Below are 17,522 nucleotides of genomic sequence, written 5' to 3'. Positions count from 1 at the left end.
GTGTTGGTTGCATAGGGTTTGAGGAGAGAGTCTACATAGCTGGATAGACCAGTAGTGAGTGTGCCAATACCAGAGATGATGGGGCATCCGGGGTGTCCAAGTTTATGGATCTTGGGAAGCAGATAGAACAATCCTGGTCGGGGGTCAGAAGGTGTTTCTGTGTGGATTTGTTCCTGAGTAGCTGTAGGGAGGCTTTTAAGGAGACAGTGTAATTTCTTTTGGCATTCCGAGGTGGGATCAGAGGAGAGAGGTTTGTAAAATGTGGTGTTGGAGAGTTGTCTGGTTGCCTCCTGGTTATAGTCAGCCTTATTCATAATGACCACAGCACGACCTTTGTCAGCTGGTTTGATTATAATGTCCAGGTTGTTTTTGAGACTCTGGACGGCATGTTGTTCAGCGTGGCTGAGATTGTGTGTCGCTTGTTGTCGTTTGCGAATAATGTCAGTCTGTGCGTTGTTGCGGAAGCTTTGTATATAGAAATCCAGATTGTAATTCCGTCCGTCAGGGGGAGTCCATATAGAATTATTTTTCCTTTTGTGTTGATAGGGGAAATATTTAAGAAATTAAATATTTCTTAATTTTAGAAATATTTAAAACTTCTAAAAGGCATAACACAGTTTTACCTGTAAACTGTGTGTTTGTGTGGCCACTCAGGAGAGATTCAGATGCCTTCCAGCTGACATCTGATGGATTGATTAGTTTTGTTTTGTTTCTATTGGTGGTGCACAGTCACACTTGTCTCGGTTTACATACAATTTATTCTGCACATGGGTAGAAAAGATTAGAGGGAACATTGGTCTAATTGTATGCTGTCCCGAGTGCCCTTAACCCAGAAGGGGTTGAGGCTGCTAGTGCCTTGCCCCAGGATCACAGTTCTTCCCAAGGGTATTCCCTTGGTTTCTATTTTTTTGAGATGATAGGTGCCAGCAGTGCTGGGATCTTGGGTGTGGGATGGCAGCCAGGACCCTTCACAGAAACAGGAGTAGTTGTTAAAAAAGTACATGTATCCAGTGCAAGTCCTAATTTGCTGAATTAATTGTTGTTGGGTGTTATTGATTGTTGCTAATGAGCAGAATTTGGAGCAGAAGTCACATTTTTGTGAACTAAAGAAAAAATACCTTGTACTCTATTGATAGAAATGGAGTAACACGGTGCCAGACTTATGCACAAGATAAGTAATTACATTATAAAACCTCACATTATGGGGGGGGGGCTCTAAACACACATAAAAAATCCCTAGTTATTAGTTGAATTCTTGCCTATTTACTGGCATCAATGCAAATATAAAACTTTATTATTTCTATTTTATTGTCCTTTCTGTTAAAATAATACACATTTTTGGTAATGCTATGTGGCCTCTTAAACCAGCATGTCTTAATCTGGCCCTGGAGTAATGGCATGTCCAAAACCTAGAACGGGCACATCGGGGCTATGGTGACTAAAGCTCTGTAAATACTATTCATAGTCCCCTTTTCTGTTAATTCAGGCTCATATGTAAGTTGGTAGGTGTTCTCAGTTTATAAATTCTGATTTTGTAATGGGCTTTTCTAACTATGTCAGTTTAACTCCACTGTAACTTATCTGCTCTAAACAGCTGACATTATTCTTCACATTTCCTCCTAAAAATTGCTGCATAGTATTGTCAGTACAGATTGGCTGCTGCTGTTTAGCTCTGGAAAGAACTGCATTTGTGGTATATGAGTGACCTGGATACAGGAAGAGTCTAGAAAAGCACTTCACCAGGTAGGGAATTTTAAGAGTAAAGACTCAATCTACTTAAGTCTATGGGGTTATTGTATTCTTAAAGCTAAGCATGTGCTCTGGTTGCCGGTCAGCATAAGTACTTCAGGGCCACTGCAGGGAATGAAATTGAATATATACATATTGTATTCAATATACAACGGTTCCTGTTTTTAGTGAAGAGATAGCTTAAGAGAAGTCCATGACACTTTACTTACAGGAAAAAAGTTCAGGGGATTGCATGAAGCAAGAAATAATAGAATGATACTTCTATTCTATTCTATTCTATTCTATTCTATTAATAATAGAAAGGAGAGTAGCAAAATACACACCCTGGACTTCAGAAGAGCGGACTTTGACTCCCTCAGAGAACTGATGGGCAGGATTCCCTGGGATGCTTACATGAAGGGGAAAGGAGTCCAAGAGAGCTGGCAGTATTTTAAAGAAGCACAGTAAGAAACCATCCTGATGCGCAGTAAGAAAAGCAAATATGTATGGTAGGCGACCAGATTGACTTACCAGGGAAATCCTTGGTGAGCTTAAACACAAAAAGGAAGCTTACAAGAAGTGGAAACTTGGGCAGATGACTAGGGAGGAGTATAAATATACTGCTCGAGAATGCAGGGGGAGTTTATCAGGAAAGTGAAAGCACAATTGGAATTGTAGCTAGCAAGGGATGTGAAGGATAATAAGAAAGGTTTCTATGAGCATGTTAGCAATAAGAGGGTGACCAGCGAGCGTGTGGAGCCCTTACTGGATGAGGGAGGTAACCTAGTGACAGATGAAGTGGGAAAAGCTGAAGTACTCAATGCTTTCTTTGCCTCTGTCTTCACAGACAATGTCAGCTCCCAGACTAATGCACTCTAGGCAATGCAGTTTGGGAAGGAGGTGGACAGCACTTGGTAGGGAAAGAACAACTTAGGAACTCTTTAGAAAAGTTAAACATACACAAATCCATGGGTCCGGATTTAATGCATCTGAGGGTACTGAGGAGTTGGCAAATGTCATTGCAGAGCCTTTGGCCATTATCTTTGAAAACTCGTGGAGATCGGGAGAGATCCTGGATGATTGGAAAAAGGCAAATGTAGTGTCCATCTTTAAAAAAGGGAAGAAGGACAACCCAGGGAACTACAGATCAGTCAACCTTGCCTCAGTCCCCAGAAAAATCATGGAGTGGATCCTCAAGGAATCCATTTTGAAGCACTTGGAAGAGGGGAAAGGGATCAGGAATAGTCAACATGGATTCACAAAGGGCAGGTCATGCCTGACCAATCTGATTAGCTTCTATGATGAGGTAACTGGCTCTGTGGCTATGGGAAAGTCAGTGGCTGTGATATACCTTGACTTTAACAAAGCTTTTGATTCGGTCTCCCACAATATTCTTGCCAGCAAATTAAGGGAGTATGGATTGGATAAATGGACTATAATACGGATAGAAAGCTGGCTAGACTGTCAGGGCCAATGGGTAGTGATCAATGGCTCGATGTCAGGTTGGCGGTCAGTTTCTAGCGGAATGCCCCAAGGACCAGTTCTAGGACAAGTTTTGTTCAACATCTTCATTAATGACCTGGATGAGGGGAAGCTCCAATAGGAAACAAGAACAGATAGGTGTTATTATACATATACTAGAACAAAGTTTCCCAATCCTTCCCTACAGTCACCCTCTCCTGGGAAACCTTATCTCAAGGAAATGTCCTTTATCACAGAAATGAAGAAAGACATAAATATAAGCAAGTGCTGTTGACCCCTGACAAATTGCTATCTGATTTGATATCTGGTACAATCCAAGCATGTTTATACCCATTAACATCTGAAAGCTATAACTATAGTTTGGCAGTGTGATAGGGGAATACCTTTTAACCTCCTCCTACATTGGGCTGTAAATGCTTTTGGAACATTTACCAAGGAAAACTAATGAAAGCAGGAACAGTAATGAGGTCTACACAGCCAGCATAGGAGATGGGTGCTTGAGCAGCTGCAAAGATAGCAGGGAAGTCGACAGCCTCCATGGGTTCCTGGGCAAGGTGTAGGGATCGGTTCCATACTCCCAGAAGGGGCAGTTCCTCGGGCAGAAGGGGAGGGGCCAAGGCAGCCAGTCTTCCATGCTTCTGAGAGTTTAATGCTACGTTCACCCTACCCCCAGTTCACAGCTGCACCGAGCGCACCATGCAGTGCTCTGGCGGTGATTAAAGGACCCAGGGCTCCGTCCACTACCACTATGCAGTGGCCAGAAGCCCTGGGTCTCTTTGAATTGCTGTGCCCTGGGCAATAGCCCCTTTGCCCCCCACCCCTGCGGGTGGGCCTAGGAGCTAGTCTGTTCTGACTGTTGCACAGAGCCAGCACTGAAAATGTGGGTGAAAATCTAGCTCCAATGAAGTTGAGTGGTAAAATCAGTGGAGCCAGAATTTCACCCATGATCTTTTGTCCCCACTACTGTACAGCAGCCACGCAATCATGGAGCGAGATAACTACTCTCCCAGTTAGTCATCCACAATAATCTGAGAATCTCATCAACCATTCCCCACTGTGACGGGGCCCCGAGCGGAGCCCGCACCTCTGAGGTGCCATCCCTGGCGTGCTGGGGAGAAAAGCCACTGCCAGAGATAGTGCAGTTTTGCAGCGCATGCTCAGCATCCGCCGGGGTAGCCCGGCATGTTTGCACTATGACAGAGGATGGCAGAGGCAGGGCTGAAGCCAACGGGGACAGTACCACCAGCCAGGGCACAGGCGTGGTGGGCAATTTAAAAGCCGTCATCCCCGTTTCAAGGAGAGGAGTAGTGGCGAGACTGCGGTGGGAAGGGAGGAAGATGACCGCTGTGGAGGAGGAAGCACTCAGGAGAGGCATGCCAGGCAGAGGCAGTAGAAAGCGACCCAGGGCGCGGCCATGGATAGGCCCTTGGGTTGGTGAGCTGTGGGAGACTTTCCCCCCCAACCAGACGGGGTCAGTGACCCCCGTCCTTAGGGCCCTGGGTCAGGGCTCAGAGTGGGGATGGGCCCAAGCCCCCCTACTCACCTCGCCGTGAGAGGAGCAGAAGATCCCTACCTACTCAGGGCGTTGGAGGCATACGCAAGTGACGAATGTGAGGGATACCGTCGGTGGACGGGTCAGTCAATAAAGGCGGACTAACCGAGTCCAAACCTTTACACCCACTAAGTTGCTGACTTCAAGAGGTGAACATCTCCCGTGAGCAAGTTAGCCGATGCTATGGGCTGCTCTCCACTTACTGGGAGATGGATGCTGCAAAGACTGAACTCCCAGGCTGTGTCTACATTGGCACCCTTTTCCGCAAAAGGGATGCTAATGAGACATTTCGGAATTGCAAATGCCGCGGGGGATTTAAATATCCCCCGCGGCATTTGCATGAACATGGCTGCCGCTTTTTTCCAGCTTGGGGTTTTGCCAGAGAAAAGCGTCAGTCTAGACTGGATCTTGCGGAAAATAAACCCTTTTCCGGAAGATCCCTTATTCCTACGGGATCTTGCGGAAAAGGGTTTATTTTCCACAAGATCCCTTCTAGACTGGCGCTTTTCTCCGGCAAAACCCCGAGCCGGAAAAAAAGCGGCAGCCATGTTCATGCAAATGCCGCAAGGGATGTTTAAATCCCCCGCGGCATTTGCAATTCCGAAGTGTCTCATTAGCATCCCTTTTGTGGAAAAGGGTGCCAATGTAGACACAGCCCCAAGGTTTGATTTAGTGGGTCTTGTAAAGGACCTACTAAATCAACCACTTGTGGCATCTCTATCAACTCCAGTACTCCATTGGGTCACAAGGAGTAAGGGAAGTCAACAGAGAGTATCTCACGTCAATCTCCTGCAGTGGAGACACTGCAGAAATGTGACTTAAGGTACATTGACTCCAGCTATGCTCTTCACATAGCTGGATTTGAGTATATTAGGTCAACTTTCTCTCCTAGTGTAAACCTGGCCTAAGAGACTCAGTGATCATGGGCAACTCTCCCTCCTCATAAATGTTCACATAGAAGAAAGGAAACCATTCAGCCGAAGAGCACTGTTGTAGCTCTATGGTCAGTGGGTGCCCATCTCTCTAGTTCCTAGAAAATACAAGGAATGCCTTCACAGGACGAAGCAAAGGCATACACAGGTGCATAGCAATGAAGAGGTTACTTTTTTGTCCCTTTGAATCTCAAGGGATTAAGAAACAGAGACTCCAACTCTTTCAAGTTTCATCTTTCACTTAATCACATAATCCCTCCAGATTTGGCATTATCTCATCCATTTGTTCATACTTTTACTCTAGGGTTTCTGATCCAACAATCACATTGACCTATATGAATCTGAGACTAGGTCAGCAGTGGTTCAGCTATGAGACCTAGGGTTCTGTTACCACTCTTCAGGTTGCTTCCCACAGCCTCAGACGAGCATTCAGGTGCCAAAAAAAATGTGCATTAACAACATGTGGGTTTGGTCACATTTGTCACCTGATGGTTTTGGCTCTTGCAGTCTGTGGCATTGAGGCTAAATGTTCATGAGCTAACAGTTGGTGTCATTCCACTTACTGGTTGTTGGGGAACGTATTCAAGGTCTAAATACCTGAGCAAACTTGGATAGATTGCTGTGGTTTGGGTGGCACTTCTATTGTGTGATCCGTGAGAGGGAAGCTCGTTGGTGCAAACAAACAATGTTAACCTTTACAGTGTACTTTTAAAGGTCAGCTCCCATGCTTTGAAGACACATTCTTCAGGAGCAGAGCTTTCTGCTTCTCACTGAAGGCACCAGAAAGAAAACTGCCCTCCACAGACAGCACTGGTGTGAAAGTAGAGCTTCTACCAACTGACTACAGAACAAATAGGCCAAATTCCATCTCTCACCAGTTTAAATCCAAAGTGACTCCCCTGACTTAAATAGAGCTACTCCAGATATATAAAGAGTAAATGGAAGCAGAATTTTTGCTTTTTGAGGTGGCATATCTGCCCCCTCTGCCCCATCTCTGCCCCCTCAGGCAGGTCAAAGGGAGCAAAAGCTGGCCCAAATCCCCTGCCAGGCAGTTCCCGGGTATGAAAGACTCCCCCTGGGGCACATAGTTGGCTACTATAACACCCTCCCTGCAGTCACCAGCACTGGGGCATGGATGGAGTGAAATTCATTCTGACAGTTCCCAGTTGGTGAATGGGTCCTTTACCTGCTGGTACATATAAGGTCAGTCCCATAGCTAATATAATTTGCACTCAGGACTGCACATGGGCAGATGATCACAAAGCCAGAAACTGCTCCCTGTCAAACCCTCCACTCCCCTTGCAGGCAGTGGAAACTGAAAAAAACGCAGAGAATATGAGCCCATTATATCTGATCATGGCTTAAAACAAAAAACAAGCATCCCATTTCTTTCCACCTATAGGACTGTTGATGATATTGCAGATGGAAATCCTCATTTTTCTTTCTCTCACTAGTTCCTTTTCATGAATTTCTTCTACTCTGTTGTGTAGTTCCCAATAGGATATCTTTCTTAGTAGCAAACACAGGAAGGAGATTTACTGAGAGCCAAATACTTCTGTTTAACTCTGTGTACTGACTATTACATCAGTGTAATAGTAGTAACTGGTATTTGAACTATATGAGTTATAATAACTGTAAATTCTCATGTGCTGTAACTGAGGGCATGTCTAAACTACTTTTTTTGCGAAAGAGGATATGCAAATTCTGCTGGAATTTGCATATCTTCTTCTGCTCTCACTTTCAAAAGAGGATCTTTCGAAAATGAAAGTAGTCTGGATGTGGGGTTTTTTTTCAGGAAAAGAACAGCGTAAACCTCCTTTTTTAAGGAAGAGCAATTTTTTCGAAAAGGGTTTTTTTTTTCCGAAAAATGCATCCACACTACTTTCACTTTCTCAAGATCTTCTTTTGAAAGTGAGATCGGAAGAAGATATGCAAATTCCCATGGGAATGCCCATGGGAATTTGCATATCCTCTTTCAAAAATTCTACATAGTCTAGACATAGGGTTGCCAGGTGTCCAGTTTTGAACCAGACAGTCTAGCATTTGAGCTTTCTGTCCGGGAAACAAATTGAGAAAATACTGGACATATAAATGTCCGGTATTTTCTAATTAAGTAAGTTTTATTGTTATCATGAGTATCAGTACGTAGTTACATACAGTGTGAGCATGTCTACCAGCCAGGCAGTACGCAGCTACGCAGTAGAGAGGAGGAGGGCAGGGGAGGGCAGGGGTGGGATGGAATCCCTGGGGCCGGACTCACCCGTGTGCCCCGCTGGGACCATGTGTGGGACGGACAGCACCCCGGGATCTGCGTGCACCACGGACACCCCCGCTCCCTGCCAGCCGATTCTCCATCCCCGCTCCCGCCGACCTCCTCCTAGCCAGCCCTGCTTCCTGCCAGCTGGTTCCTTCCCCCGATCTCCTCCGGCCAGCCCCGTTCCCCCCGACCCCCTCCCGGCCAGTCATGCTTCCTGCCAGCCGGCTCCTCCCCTCCCCAGCCAGCTCTGCTCCCCCTAACCCTCTCCCGGCCAGCCCTACTTCCCACTGGCCATTCTCCCCTCTGTCCCCTATTCAGCCCCGCTCTCCCCAACTCCATCCTGACCAGACTCGCTCCCCTCCTGGCTGGTCCCTCCCCTCCCGTTCTGAGATCATGTGTGTCCAGTATTTTTTTGAAAGCCATCTGGTAACCCTATCTAGACATAGCCTATATGTCTTTTGACTTAGATTGAGTCTAAATGAGATAATGTTAGGATTGCTAATAACCAGCAAACACTGTATCCACAATCTTCAGTTATTAGCAGTGCTTTCCTGAGAACCAATCCCATCCCATTGACTCTAATATAAACAGAACTTTGATATTATCATCTCTCATGCCACTGATTGACAACTTCCTTAGAATAGAGGTTCCATTTGTAATGAATTCACTGTCTCGTAGTTTGAGGCAGGACACAAATGTGCATGCACATCTCTGTAGCATGCACATTCTCTGAAGACTGTGCTGTGCAGCTGTCCATTCTGCTGTGTCATGGCTTCTGTGGCTCTCTCTGTCTCTTGCCAATAAAGATCAGGTCCTGGAGGCCATATGTGAGTCCCCAGTACTAAACAATTGCAAGTAGCTGAGACATTTGGTTTTGAAACTGTTGTTTTGCACATTCTAAAAAAATAGTGATAGCATAGTCTGGAGGACTATGATATCCACACAAACCTAGGCCATCAGTGTCAACATGATGGCAAGGAAACGGCTGTTCAGAGAAGCCATGTTGGACAAGTTGTGCTTTTAAAACTGTGTTGTCTGTCTTTGTGTGACAAACTGGGAGCATTGATTGTCAGTGTAACAACTTTTATTTTTGTTTTACTTATTGTTAGGAAAGGTGCAGTACATGCACTAGAAAATGCTCTTTCACTTACCCATAACTTCTGGAAAATGGCAACCAAGATGTGGCTAGTAACCAGCATCTATCATACACAGAAAACAAAGAGGAACTGAGTTAATTTTTTACTGCCATCTTAAGAAGGTGTCTTAAAAGTGAAGTAGAATTATAGGGTTGAGCTCATAAAAGGAAATCTCTCTCTCTCTCCACAAGGTGTATATTCAAGCTGTGAAATTCATTGCTATGCAAGGTTTTCAACAAGACAAGTGCAACAGCAAGTTTTAAAGACAGAACTCACCTAAATAGCCTTTAGCAGTTACGCAAACTAAGATAATGATATGGGTACACAAATCTCACACTTCATGGAATCAGCTGATTGCCTGCAGGGGTCAGGAAGGAATTTCCCTCCCCCCCAACCTCTCCCCTCCCCCCGGGCTGCATTTCATAATTGGCCAGGTGCGTTCTGGGGGGTTTCCCATCTTCTGAAGCCTCAGGGATACTGTACTAGGTTTACTTCTGATCTGATTCTGGAGTGTCTCCTGTGGAAAAACATATAGAAGAGCTTTGTGCTGGATTAAACTGTTTTTGCACAGAGGATAGCATAGAACACAGTTCAGCTTTTGTCTGGGAAGACTACAGTATGCCAGTGGCAAATATTATAATATTTTACACTCATAAACCACCTTCCAGAACAAAGATCTCAAAATGCTACTCAGATATTAATGAACTCAGCCTCTCCAGGCCCCTTAGTAGAGTGGAAGTATTATTATTGGCTCCAGTGTACGAAGAAGTCAAAGAAAAAGTTTAATTAAATGACCCAAGATCACACTGTAATCTGGTGGAGCCAAAAATAGAGCTAAGACTTTCTTTCCTCATTGCCTACACAGGTATTAACTTCTCTCCAAAGATGGCCTATTGCTCTATTTCCAGCAAGGCTATGTCTAGACTACATGGCTCCGTCAACGGAGCCATGTAGATTTGTTTTTTTTGGCAAAGGCAAATGAAGCCGCGATTTAAATGATCGCGGCTTCATTTAAATTTACATGGCTGCCGCACTGAGCCGACAAACAGCTGATCAGCTGTTTGTCCACTCAGTGCGCTAGTCTGGACGCTCCTCTGCCGACATCAAAGCCCTTTGTCGGCAGCCCCGGTAAACCTCATCCCACGAGGAATAACGGGGCTGCCGACAAAGGGCTTTGATGTCGGCAGGGGAGCGTCCAGACTAGCATGCTGAGCGGACAAACAGCTGATCAGCTGTTTGTCGGCTCAGCGCAGCAGCCATGTAAATTTAAATGAAGCCGCGATCATTTAAATAGTGGCTTCATTTGCCTTTGCCTATCTGTCTAATCTACATGGCTCCATCGATGGAGCCATGTAGTATAGACACAGCCCAATTGTGGAAAGAAGAAGTGCTTCAGTGTAGTGAGCGAGGGACAAGAAGCTGCATAATTCCCAGATTTTATTACTGGCTCTCTCCTGCCACTAACTTCCTGGTATCCTTTGGAAAATCAACTGGCCAGCCTGTGACTCACTTTGCCAAGCTTAAAACTGGGCAATAATAATACTTATTATCCACCTTAGTTCATTGGCCAGCTGGAAGATACTAGAAAGGTGCAACTATTTTACTGCATGGGCTTGCCTATAACAGACTGCTTCAGACTGATAGATGTAGACTGTTGTTGTTATCTAACCCCTGTAAGATGAAGTTCATAGGGGAATTCCCACCTTACTTCTGAAGGTCAGAGATGCCCCATGGGTTTTATTTTCTTTCAAAATCAGAATATTGTATAAGGTCCCTTTACAAGGAATGTTAGTGCACAGCAAGTCAGGATGTAAATTCAGTAACGCCCCATATATATTCTGCTACAGCACACTGAAAATTCATAGTACATTTTGACATATTCCCATCTGAAACTCTGTTTCAGTTTTTTCTGTAGCCTGAGGATTAGCACATAAAGAGCCTCAAACATGTGTGATAGACAGCATTTTGCATATTTTCCATACAGGCCTGATCCTGATCTCACACTAGTTCCACTTCATTGGTTAAGATTCTGTACTGTACTGTGTCTGATCTGGTTCCAGCACCATGGAGACAGGAATGTGTTGGGAATCTGCCATGTTTAACTGCACAGTCTGGTGCTATTTAAAGATGTCTGACTGCAACTTTAATGTATGCCACTTATGTAAGGACTCTGTAGAGACTTAACACCATTGGAAATTCAAGCATAATTGCTTTTCTCCCCCATCTCCTGAACTTTTCCTTCCCTTCCATTATGCCAGAGCCAAGGGCAGGGTTATTCCAAAGTAAGGGAACGCTCCAGTGGAGATCTCTACTATTTTAGGATCACTTGATACCAGGTAAGCATGAGCAGCACAAAGTAAACTCTTGAAAGAATCCAATCCCATTGACTCCAATTTACAGAGCTGTAAAAGCAAAGAGAATCAAATCCTAGATATGTACCTAATTTCACATCCTAATGCAATGTGTGCATAGAGATTTGATCTTTTGTATGTTCAGAAAAAAGTTGGGACACAAAACTACAGCTCAAATTTTGAATGCCCTTTGAGGCCCCTTTGCAAATTGGATGTATAATATACAGACCTGTAGCTACCCACAGATGCTTGTCAAACAGTTGAAAGTACTTGCCATTTGCCTCTTGGGAGAGTCCCTCATCACTGAAATATGCAAATTCAGAGTGACTATCACAATAAGGATCAAGAATGACAGCAAGTGGTGTCCTTGTCAGTAGTTCTCTGGCATTTAAGAAGAGGGTCAGCCTTGATCCCCAGGATGCTAAAGAAGTGATGTGTCATCTTCTAAAGAAGAGCTGGTAAGAATTCTGTATATGCTGTCAGCCTCTTTTAAACACTCTGTTAATCTCATTATTGCTCTTGGGCTGTCTCCATTCAGTATTCTTGTCCCCATTTGGGATTTGATGACTAAGAAAAGAATACACAGAATTTGTATGTTTTCAGGAACTCCCCAGGAAGTTAATGGAAGTTTGTCACTTTTTTTACAACCTGTACAACTGACTTCACTTGCTACTTACTGAAGGCAGATGAATTGGATCATTAGCAGAATCCATAATCAGCTGGTTTTTATGGGGAGGATGCTGAGGTTTGGAGCGGTGTTAAAAATTCATGCAAATAAGGAATGGGTCTCAGATTCTGGTCTGTAGCTCCACTGGGTCGCTTCTCCACAGCCAGGCACCTTTTGACACCATGGGGCTGCTCTCATTTGTTCATGCAGACAATAGCCCCTAAAAAGCCATGCCATCAGTGTCAGCCAGACCTGTGCCACTTCCACCCCAGCTAAGGACTGGTGCAGAGGAATTTGGGAGGGCTCAGGATCTATCCCTGAATCCGAACTGCATTTCCACTCCTCTTGTCCCTAGAGCAGGTTCATCCACAGTGATCTAAAATGTCTGAGCACTAACTCTGTGCCAGCCCAAGAACACTAGAAATCTAAGACTTAACAGGAAAGCAAAGAATATTTAACCATGTAAATGTTGTAGCCATTTCTATTTATTCTGACTGTAGAAAAACAGTTCCTATGAAATGGGTGGTGTTCTTGAGATAGGCGTGTATGTCTGTGGTTTTTTAAAATCCGGTATTTCATTGTTTAGCATGGTGGCAGAGTTCTCCTATAAGCAAAAAGGATTGAACTAGCTCAAAGCTGGGTTTGGTTAAATTTAGTCTCTCTACCAAAGAAACTCCCTGTTAAATGTCCCCAAAGTCCTCAGGCCAGCTCTGTGCAAAGTGGTGAGATTCTGATGCCCACGAAAGGAGAAGATATGGGGGAAATGTTTCCTGCCAATGAAGTGATATAGCTAGCTCTGAAAAAGCTGACTCAATATATCTGTTAATTATAAATCCATCCTGAATTAATATTTCTTACACACAGGCTTGTGTTTGCTGATTAACTGACAGCCATGTTGTTACATAACCTGACTGCTGCACCACCATTTGAAATGGTGCTGATCCTTCCTTTTACTGTAGCTAGTTCTATGCAGATACTTGCCTGTGAAAAAGATACAAAAATTAGTCTTGCAGAACTAATCTAAGGAAGGAGATCATGAGGCAGGTCAGGAAGCCCTCAGCCAAATACCACTTAGGGCCCATTCACTGATGCATGGTGATTGTTTAGAGTTCTGATTGCAAAACACCAGTTGTTTTTTCTGCAAATAATTCTGCAGTAAATAACTGCTTGTTGGAAGTAGCTGTTTTGTGTGTGAGACAGAGACAAGAGGTTTCATATCTCTCTACAGTATGGAAAGTGTTCCAATTGCCCCATTTGTAGTGATGGCACAACCCTCTTGTACTTTTTGCCTATCCACATCTACTGACCAGTATGGAGTGAGAGAAATAATTACTCTGGGTTTTGTACTACTCTAGTTGATAGACACACCTAAGTTCATATTTACAGAGTCCTTCACGACCACACTTTCCAGCCTATATGATGTACTTCACTGCTTCCTTGGAGCCACTCAGATGATTGCAAGAGATAAAAAATAATAATGGTCATAAATCAAGGGACTATCAGATGAAACTGGTTTAACAGACTGTGAACAAAGTTAGCTTTAGTCAGTTGAAATCTGAGCTGTATTTGAAGCAGAAATAACCCAGTGTGGGAATCGTGGGTATCCATTCGTACTCACCTCTGTGTCACGTAAGCGATACTGCTGACTAGAGCATAAAGTTTTCTGTGGCAAGTTCTTTTAAAAAGGAAAATGTGGTTGTGGGATAAAACATTAAAAGTTTCTTTCCTCTAGTTTTGAGACTCCAGCCAGTCTCGTATCACAATCAACATGATCTAAGCAGTAAGATCCCACTGCATAATCATGTAGCACTAGACCAATTTCTATCAACTAAAATTTCATCTGGCCTTTAACTTCCTACCCAGTCCATTCTCTGGCAAATCTCCCATTACAGAGGGATTTCTCAGCTCAGTGTCAGGTATGACATATGAGTAAAGCCCAGATTAAAACCCAGAGAAAAACACTGGGATTTGGCCCCATGCCTGAGGAGATTTTGATTTTAGTTTATCCACTGAGCTCTAAGCACTACTGTCCAGGCAGAAATGTGCCTGATGAAGTTCACACAGCATCTATTACTGCTGTTTCTGTGTGCCTTGTAATAGCAAATGTGGCCTGTTCCTGACCTCTGAGGTACAGAAATATTTCTACAAAACTACCCTGCAAGTGAGAGGTTTCATCCACTTATTCTGCTAATAGAGATTTCAAACAACCACGACAGAGTAAACAAATGTAGGTTCTGAGAGAGCTCCCTAGTTGTATTTTCTGTGACCTGCCTAGGACTTGGGACCCTTGGTTCAAGTGCTACCTTTGTGCTACCAAACTGTATGAGAAGTCACTTAGGCTGTGTCAATACTTGCAGCTGGAAAGAGAGAAGCGACTGCAGCTCAAGAAGACAGACTCATCAAGCTGGTGCACAAAACCATGACTAGCAGGAAGGGCTAGTTGCCATGAGCCTGTGCCCAGCTGAAACCATAGGCCCGCTAACCTGGCTAACCTGTTATACCACTGCAGCTACACTCTAATTTTAGCACATTAGCTCTATCAGAGCTAGCAGAAGTTCATGGGCAGTCTGGCCCTGCCCCTTGTGTCCCATCTTCTACCCTCTCACCACTGTAGAAGCCCAAAGCATGCCCTCCATGGTCCACGACCCCAGCACTGCTTGACTGGGGGCAAGGAAGAAGGCACCAACCCTGGTGTGCTGCAGATTCAGCGCCCACAGTTCCTGGGCAATGTGGCTGCTGCCCCCACAGTCCCATAGCTCTGAGCCCCAGTACACTAGAGAGGCAACACATCCAATCCCAATACAGAGGCCCGAGAGAAGGGTCACAATAGGCTGTTTGGGGAGGCTCAGCCTCCCCCTGCCTACAATACCTCCACCCATGCTATTCTATCAGTACTGTAGTAAACCATAAATGAGACAGACTAATTCCAGTTATGCGTCTGTCAGTGTCCCGCTGAGACATGGAGACCTTGGCATGAGCTGGTGACTAGTCTGCCAGCATCACAGCATGTACTTAAGGAGAGATGTTCAGCTTATATAAATAAGGTAAAATGTTGTGCAAGCATACACAGAGGGGCACTAGAGGAGTTTCTGTGATCTATGATCTAATTGGATAAGAACCTTCAACATAGGCCAGAACTAGAGCCAATACTTGTTCAGTATGGAAAGGAATATACATACACATATTACAATGAATCTACAATATCAAACCAAAACAGATGAAAGTTTGAAACTGTCTGGAAATGGGGGATTCTACTTGGTTCTCTTGGAAAGCCTTAAACCAGCTCAAGCTTGCTTGAAAGCCTGGGGGCTCTTTCATAACAACAACAATATGCTTGGCAAAGTGAGACCATAGTGCTGGATGTCCATGGCCACACTGTATAGCTTTATTCCAGGTGTTTAATAGCTCCACAAAGTTGTTACTGATTTGATACAGCCAAATTAGTCATAGATGAACACAAGGCAGCCACCTGTCCGTGGCTGGACTACGTTTCCCTCTGACCTGAAGTCCAATCTTCAGGGTTCAGTGTGCAAGGACTTTATCTCTGAGGCAGGCTACATGACCAAAAAGTTCCAGCTGGCAGTGACTTCAATCCTCTCGAGACCAGTTCTCAATAATACATCCCTATTACTGATCAAATTCAAACCATCAAAAATGCCCATCAGTCACTGTTCGCAATGCACATGAAATTCCTCCAGTCTGAGGCTGGTTCAAACCCCCTTTATGCTCTCTGAGAAAGACCATTCATTTGAGAAGTAAGAGATCAGATCCTAAGTGCTGGGGGCTCCCACCTCCTGGGGAGAGTCACTGGTGAGCCATCCCTGTCTGACTCCCTTCCCCATCCCAAGAAGACAGCAGCCTCTTGAGAAAAAAGGGGGTTGGACAAGGATGACCCACTTCAAAGGACAATCACCTAGGGGGCAGGAAATCCCTGTGAAAACCCCTGCTGAACGGGCAGCTGTGGATTTGAACGAGGATCTCCTATAGCCCAAGGGAGTATTCTAGCCATTGGACTAGAGAGTGAGAGTTGTGGTGGGTGGGTGAACCTGCTGCTTAGGGAGGCAAGCTCCCTATCTGTGTTCCACCCCAGCCTCTTTCCCCTCCTCTCTCTGCTCACGCATTCCAGCCAAATCCCTGAACCCAAATGAAGCAAATGACATTTAGAAAAAAAATACTCTTCTAAAATATCTTTCTAAAGAAAATGGAGGATGTTTTCCGTTGCATGCCAGACTAGGAAGACTGGACATGTAGACCGTACCTAATTAAAAGCACTAAGTTTGGGAATAAAAAATGTCAGCCACAAGTTTTGGTTTATGTTTTATATATATATATATATATATATATATATATATATATATATATATATATACATACACATCCTGAAATTTGTCAGAGATTTATTTGAAAAAACTTTGTAGTAAGGGCAAGTCAGTTGTCCTGCTGAATACAACATTAAATATTATGGAATACATGATGCTGCCCTTCTCTATTTTACATTTTCTTCATAATTATTTCTAAGCCAATTTTGTGTTGCAGATATACTCTTCAGCCTTAATCATTCCAACTTGCTACATACAGAAAGTCACTGAAACAAAGACATCATTTTAATCAGAGCAGTTTAGTGTGTTCATAACAAAGTTAATTGCTGCTAGAAAAATAGAACAATCATTTATTTTGTGTGGTTTTCATATCAAGACATGTTAATGAAATTATGTTAAAAATATTTTTTCCAAAGATTTTAGGCATGACAAAGTATTTTATTGATGGAAGGTTCCCTTAAACTAGTTCATCAAATAGTCAGAAGTAAAAGGGAAACTCATTTGTCCAGCTATCTGGGAGAAAAGGAACATTGTCCCTTTTACGGTATGGGTGGATCCAGCTTCTGAGGCTCATGGGCTCCCACTCCCAGCACTGGCGAGCTCGCACTGGCTCACCAGCCTCTCCACTGCCCCACTGTATGGCTGGAGCACACAAAATCTACTAGGCTTGGCCTCCCTAGGCTCTGATGTGCAAGCGGAATCTGGGGAGTGTGTTCTTTCTTGTTAGTCAGGGGCCACGTCAGCAAGGGGCTTGGTTTTGTCTGTTTGTTTTTTGCTTCTCACTTGCGTGTGGCCCCCAATTGATTTTTTCTGTGGGTCAGCGGTTCCAAGCCCCAAAAAGCTTCCCCACTCCTGTTTGAAGGATTCTCTTCAGCAGGAGGATGAAAGGGGAATAGGGATAGATAGAAAGGACGGGAAGATTTTGAAAGCAAGCCTTTAACTGTTAATTACTATAGTATAAAAAGTGTATTTTAGAGAAGGGTGGTCTTTTTGCTGAATTTATTTTAAAAAGTGCATGAAAATCTAAGCATTTAAGGCTAAAAATGAATACTCGGATGGTATATCTTAATATCTATGCAAGAATTCTTTTAGAGATAT

This window comes from Pelodiscus sinensis, chromosome 5 (assembly GCF_052426305.1).
Source record: "Pelodiscus sinensis isolate ZL-2025 chromosome 5, ASM5242630v1, whole genome shotgun sequence".
NCBI lineage: Eukaryota > Metazoa > Chordata > Testudines > Trionychidae > Pelodiscus > Pelodiscus sinensis.
Note: the sequence above shows the minus strand (reverse complement) of the source record.